Source organism: Mastacembelus armatus, chromosome 5 (assembly GCF_900324485.2).
Source record: "Mastacembelus armatus chromosome 5, fMasArm1.2, whole genome shotgun sequence".
In the NCBI taxonomy this organism is placed as follows: domain Eukaryota; kingdom Metazoa; phylum Chordata; class Actinopteri; order Synbranchiformes; family Mastacembelidae; genus Mastacembelus; species Mastacembelus armatus.
Genome location: NC_046637.1, coordinates 6,198,772 through 6,205,904, shown reverse-complemented (window position 1 = coordinate 6,205,904; position 7,133 = coordinate 6,198,772).

The window sequence follows — 7,133 nt, the reverse complement described above, 5'->3', positions numbered from 1 at the left end:
CCTGAAGTGTTTTTGGACCACAAGTTTCTTTTTGTTGGAATTCAATCGGCAGCGTTGTTTCATGTTTTGGTCACCTGAGGCAGCAGAAACAATCTGTAAGGGCACAATGAACATCGACTTGATATGTGAATCTTAAGACACACTTAAAAACTGACCGCATTACCATCACCTCTACGGATTCATCCCATATCTCACCTAAACTCTGTCTTTCCCAACTTTTTTGGTCTTTCCAGAAAAAAGTGTACCACATAATAACGGTATACGGTTCCTGGTTGTCGGCCATATTTGCTTTGGCACATGATGAGACTGAATCAAAACAAGTCAAGCTGTAGGCAGTAAAACCAGAACAATTGTCTGAAAGATGCTAAAATCTGCAGTCAGTGATAATTATCTGTCACTACAAGCAGCCCATGTCACTACACACAGTCACTTCATCCACTAATAAAAAAATTATAGCAGCTTTAATAGTTTAGGTCAAAATATAGACATGAGTGTTCATTTCTGATTTTTACAAACACCATGTGTAACAAAGGACTTAATCACATTTGTACCAAATACATGTACATGTACATGTACATGACTTTTCCTAGCTTCTCCCCACAGTGAGGTCAATGAAAAGAAAATGAGTTCTCGTTAACCTCTGTGGTTGGTCTTGAGGTGAGAGATTAAAGCTATCACTGATAGAGACATGCTTCACTTCACTCATGACCTCCAGCGATCTTTAAAGGGCAAGAGCGTCACCTCACTTGTATGGGTTTTAATATTCTTTTGTGAAAACTCACCTCTGCAATTTTTTTTTTTACATTGATCCAATCAGCAGCCACACTCCTGCACAAATTAGCATGTAATAGGTATCTGTAACCTTTCAGATTTACACTGAAAACACAGGCAACAAAATCACATTTTCCTGTGAATTTTTAACAATTCTCAAGGTCGCCTATTGAGCTGCAGGAGAGGCCCAGGCAAATCTAAGCATTTGAATATGTTTGATCATGCCCTGGCACATCAGCGTTTGCAGCGAAGCAGCCAGAACCTCAAGTGTAGAACAGACCATAGCTCCCTCTCGTGTTGTTAAACATATAAATCCCTCCACCTTCTCTCAACCTATACAAGCATGGTTGTTGCTAGTGACATTGCTTCATGCCCTGCCATTATTGATTTCAGCCAGGGTAAAGGAGAGAGTGGGGAAAGAGATATGCTGCACACAGGGTAAGCCCCTATTAAAAAACACATTTCCACGGATTACCACGGATTTGTGCATGTGTAATCACCTAACGTAATGACCTCTGTGTTCGACTGACTTCTTTGTTCTCTAATCTTATGCATATGTGAAATAAAATATATCCTTCCCATATTGATGGAAACAGATGTCCAGGATTTAATTAGAAATGATTACGGCCACTTAAAGTGTCAAATTAGGTAAAAACCGGTAATGTGTTTGAAAATAAGTCTTTAAGCTTTGAAAAAACAGCAAATCAATATCAGGCAGTTGCAGCTGATATTTTATACATTCAGTTTTGCAAACCCACAAACATAATCCACAAAGTGTAAACTCTTAGCGATTAAGACAAAACTGTGGGTGTGGGAAATAAGATTCAACTGACAGTGAAAATCACACAGAGAAGAAGTTGATCCATGAATACTGATGAGGTAAGACATACATGAAGAAGTTTGGGTGTTGACTAAAAGCTACATGGCATTAAGATAAAAGATACAAACAATGTGGGTGCTGGAGATACCTCAGTAAAGCAGCATCTCTAACCTCTGTGTTCCACATGAGAAGAGACTATATCCTTTATGAGTGGGTGGTGTTTTAAAGTTCACTGAAACCTGGCTTTGACCATAATGGGATCAGTGGCAAACTTAGAAAGTGAACAAGAGCCACTGTGTGTTGATTTGACTTTGAGCTAGATGTTTGACCCCTGTTTGCTCAGTGGGAAACTCCTCAGCAGCCAGTGCTGATGGACTGGTGGTTTCACAGGAGAATAAGCATCAAACAGGTTGATTCTGACAAGTTAGTGTGGATCCAGAAAACCTTCCTTACAGAAATAAATGTCAGGGTTAGACAGCAGGAGAAAAGAGGAGTAACAAGTGAAACTACATTTTAATAGCTCAAATAAATCCATCGGCAGCAGCAGAATAACCGGCTTGCAGGTAGGATGGGAGCATAATGTGATATTCATGCATCAAATCTTCCTTCATCACCTTATGTTGTGAAGCAACAGCTCCAGACTCCAGAATTTAATAAAAACATCCAGTGTTGGACAAAGTTTAATCTTCTTGTGTTTGTTTTTTTGTGTGTCGTGTGTGTCTTGTGTCTTTATACATACACGCAAATCTTTCACAACAATAAGGTTAACAGAATTCCAAATGAATAAAAACCTGTGAAAATCATTATTGTCAATTACAAATTTATATAAATTCCATAGTTTTCTTAAAATGTAATTTCCAATGAGGCATCTCATCTTCCAAAAACACAACAATTCCTGTTTTTTCAGGGTTTCATGAGCCCAGTGACCATGGTGATTCTTGCCTGCCTCCCTGCTCTCTCCTGCCACAGGTGCTGTCTTCTCTTTGGTATTCTGCCACCAACACTGATCTGAGGTCTGTATTTACATTTTATAGTCTTACTGTACAGTATATAATATATATGTAAATAAAGCCACAATTATCAGAATTGGGTAGACGTGATAATTGAACTGATGGCAGAGAAAAGTAAAAACAAGCTTGATTGCGTTGGAGTGAATGAAATACAAGAGGATGTTTTTTTAAAATTAAAAAGAGTCTGTACATTCTCATGGCCAAACGTCATCATACTTATTTTACAGTGACTGCCACTGTATGTCAAAATACTGTTCATGCAAAGTTCAACATTGTGTATGTGCATTTGATTATTCTTTAAACTTCCAGAGATCTTTGTCAAGATTCATGTCTGGGCTTCCTGTTTGGGATTCTTATTTCTGGGGTATTTCCTGTGTTTCTGTCTTTTAGTTTTATGTAGCTTTATGTTCATTACTTTTTGTTTTCATCTCTTTGCTCTTGTCCCTTGGTTTATCCTCCCCTTTGTCTCTCTCCCTCTGTGTGGGTGTATGTTTTCTCCTGGGCAACTAGGTGATGAGCCACACCTGGCGCTTATCAGGTGGATCAGGCATTAAGCCAACTCTTCAGTTCACCTAGTTACCAGATTGTACCTCCACCTGTGATGAATACAAGTGTTGTCTTGTAATTGTCATGGTTCCTTGTTTTCTTGCTTATTTGGTGTTCCTGGTCTCTCGTTTACTGTGTCCTTGCCTCTTACTCCTCCTGTGTCTGCTGGATTCTTGTTCCTGGCATTTACTACTCTCCTGCTTCCCATCGTGTCCTGTGAGTCATGATTCCCCACTGTCTGCTATTAGCTTTTCTCTCTGTGTGCCCTAGTTCCTGGTCCTAGTGTGTTCATCTCTCTAGTCTTTGTGTTTCCTGGTTCCCTGTCTTCTGTATCAAACCACTACTCCCCTTGTGTCATAATTTTCCTAATCCTGTTCCTGTTCTCCTGGATGATCCCTGAGGTAACTCAAACTGAGGTATTTACTCAGTTTGAGTTTGTCCTTTTTGTTTTGTGTTCTAATAATGTTCTTTATCTGCAAATCAGATTAACATTTACTTAAAATGTGACCTTTTACTGTAGGCAGTCATGCCTAGGAAGACTACTCCTGTCTCAGGAAATGCAACAACAAACATCTTCAAATAATTACTGGTTAATATTCAAATTATTTAGAAAGAAACGAGTTAATGGCTAAAGTGTTATAACACTGTAATCAGCACAAACTGGGCTACAATAATATGTGAGCAGCAAGTTTATACATGATTGTGTTTTTGACAAAAAAGCATCTATGCATGGTTAGTGAAAAACTAAATTTAAGTCACTGAAATAAGACCATAAAACACAAATAGAACATTGGTCCACAAGACCTTTGAGAACTGGATTTGGTGGCCTAGAGTGTTTTCTTCCAGATGATGTGAAAGTCATCTTGTTCGCTCATTCACAGAAAACAATACACTGATTTAAATTTTGTGAAACACTTTTTTAGAAAGGGCATTTGCAGGAAGGTGGGTCTGACCATGAATAGTCATGTGATTTTACCTGAGAAGACAAAGACCCAGATAATGAGCCTTTCAGTCAGGAATGTGGCTGAGAGGGAATGTAAACGTTTGTCATCTGAGTCACATTTTTCCTCAGGACAAAGGACAAAATAAACTCTTCGTCGCTGTCCGGAACCATCCGAAATGCTTCTTTACCCAAGCAGCATGCCATCGTCCAGAAAAAGTGAGTAAATTCCATAATGAAGTTGACGTTTTATGCCATTTCTCTTGGGCGTGTACACAGTTACCTGACTCACCCCAGATTATTTCTATATGAACAGTGTGCTCAGTGCGAGGCAGGATCACATTAGGTGTAATGACAGGTGAGACAGGAGAAAACATATTGCTTCTTATGTTCATAGGGATTACATAAAAAGAGACGACTTGTTTTTGACTTGAATTGTTCCATTTAAAAGAAGACATTTCATATATTCTATACATCTCACACAGGAAGTGGATGCAGGTATTATTCAGTTTTTCACTTTTTAACAGATGTTAATTTGATTTTACTGTATGGTAAAATGTGTGCTATGTGGTAATTGCATTCTTTTGTTCTATAAATTGGTACTAGTATCAGTGAACATCACAGTAATGTTGTTAATGTAGTTTTTTTCCTTTTTTAATTTCAGATGTGGAAGAAATGGTGTAAAAGAACCTGTGGCAGAGAGCCAAAGCAAATAAGCAGCCCATGGCTCCACAGGCTCTGAGATTCCTGCCCACACTGGAACCTGGACCACAGTTAGGACCCTGCGATGCACACATTCCCATGCATCTCTTCAAAATGTTTTTTTTTTCTGAAACTTGTCGAAACACCACGGCTCAGGCTGCCAGGGCACGTGCAAAGGGCTGTAAATATAAACTACTTCAGCATCAGTGAGCTGTACTGCTACACTGGGCTACTCTTCTACATGGCCATGCTGCAGCTAACTCACTCACCAAAAAATCTGTGAGGAGCTCCATCAGGTGGATTTGAGATGGACATCTTGTTTGTTAAATGGATAGACACACGAGAGGTGTACATCCATGCTGCTCATACAGAGACACTGTGCCGAGGAGGGTGAAAACAGAGTTTTCCATGTCCTGCACCTGCCTCCAACCAGCACATGGGGGTGTTTACCTGTCTGATCAGCTGTGACAGTACTATACTACACGGCACAAAACAATGAAGTGGTACAGAAAGCTATTTCTACACTTCTTGGACATTTCCGACATTGCTTTATGGGACCATGAGCCACAGGGAGTTCACGGAAGAACTAATTGCAGAGCTCTGTGGTGTGTCACAGAGAGTAACACCAAAACGGACCAGTGTTGACCATGTGTCAGTTCCAGGAGCTGAGCAAGCTTCAGATGCCAATTCTGGATCGGTGTGCTTTACTGAGCAAAGCATGGTAAGAGGCAGGATCTTGGAAATGCCAGACATGTAATGTTCACTTGTGTGTTCAGCTGAAAATAAACTGTTTCCTAGAGTGGCACAAAGATGTATAGCTGTTCAATTCTAAGTACTATGTGAGAGAGAGACACTTACATCCCAGAGGGTGTAACAGTGGGCTTTTACAAACCTTGCACCCTTTTCTATCTTGCACTATTCCTGTTTGTACTGTTTTACCCTGAATGTCTATTTTTGCACAGTTTTGCCCACAATAAATGTAAATTTCTTTTGTCCTCACATTCTTTTTCATAGCAATTCCCTCTCTGCTGCATTCCAGACTGAAAGGCTCATTATGCAGGTCTTCTCAGGTGTGAATCACAGGATTAAAAATTTTAGTTTTTCACTAACCACGGATAAATGCTGTTTTCTCAAAAACACAATAGTGTATAAACTTGCTGCTCACATATTATTGTAGCCCATTGTGCTGATTAGTGTTACCAGACATTAGTCATTAATATGTTTAAAACCAACTGAAAACAGCACAAATGTCAGGGCTTGTCAAAACTTTGTCCAGGGCCCCAAAACCCCCTTAGACCCCATTAAAGCTCAGTAGTAGTAATCTTTCACTTTTAGTTTAAATGTGCTGCATAATGCATAATTAGTGAGCTTTAGATGTACTAGCAGGAAGGCTTTTTTTGTGTGTGTGTTTCTGGTCTGGCTTTAGCTTCATGTGAACTTCACAGACTTAAGAGTAGTATTGTCTCATCTAATTCTCTGCAATAATAGATCCAATGCAACAGTAAGCACCCAGGTCTTAATTATATCTATCCATTTTCTGTGCTATTGTAGAGATTCACAGGTTAATATATGCTGTATATAAAATGCTTACAACAATACTTCCTTGGTTTCTGTCTTTTCTATTTATAGCTCAGTGTACCCTACTAAGCACCCACAGTTGAAGAAGAGAGAGTACAGCATGGCCTGAGAATATGCTGCTATCCATTTTCTATCTTGAGCAAATATTTCTGACATTGCACATCATCTGTGACAAACTGTGACAGCTTGAGACATCCAGGACTGACACAGGGTGAACAACATGGCAATGAAATGAACCTTGAGATAAAGAGATAGATGAGTGTCAGGAGTAAACAGCAGCAGGATAGTGGTGGCTACAGGGAGGTGAAGTTGACATAAAAGGGTAAACAGGATGCTGCTGTTTGAGGAGGCATTTTCTCATCTCATCTCTGTCCACATTACCAGGTAATTTGTGCCTTCCAAAGGGATTTAGGGATTTAAAAACTATATTGACTGTTGATATGAAACAAGAAACAAATACCTGTTTTCTCATTCTACTTGGGTCTGTTGACTTGGTCTCCTGACTTTCCCCCTTGCTCCAGATGTAACTATTGCAGCCATCAGAGGGCTTTATCACTTCAGTGTAAATACACAGTAGGTCCATCTGATCCTGGCCTTTATCTTAAGAATACAGTCTCATATTTTTCATGTATTGTCAAACACATTGTATTGCATCATTTGTATAAAATGGGCTATACAAATAAATTATTTTATTTTTATTTAATTGAATGCAATAAGCCTAATATTAGTAAAGAAAACTTAAATACCAAATTAATTGCATATAAAT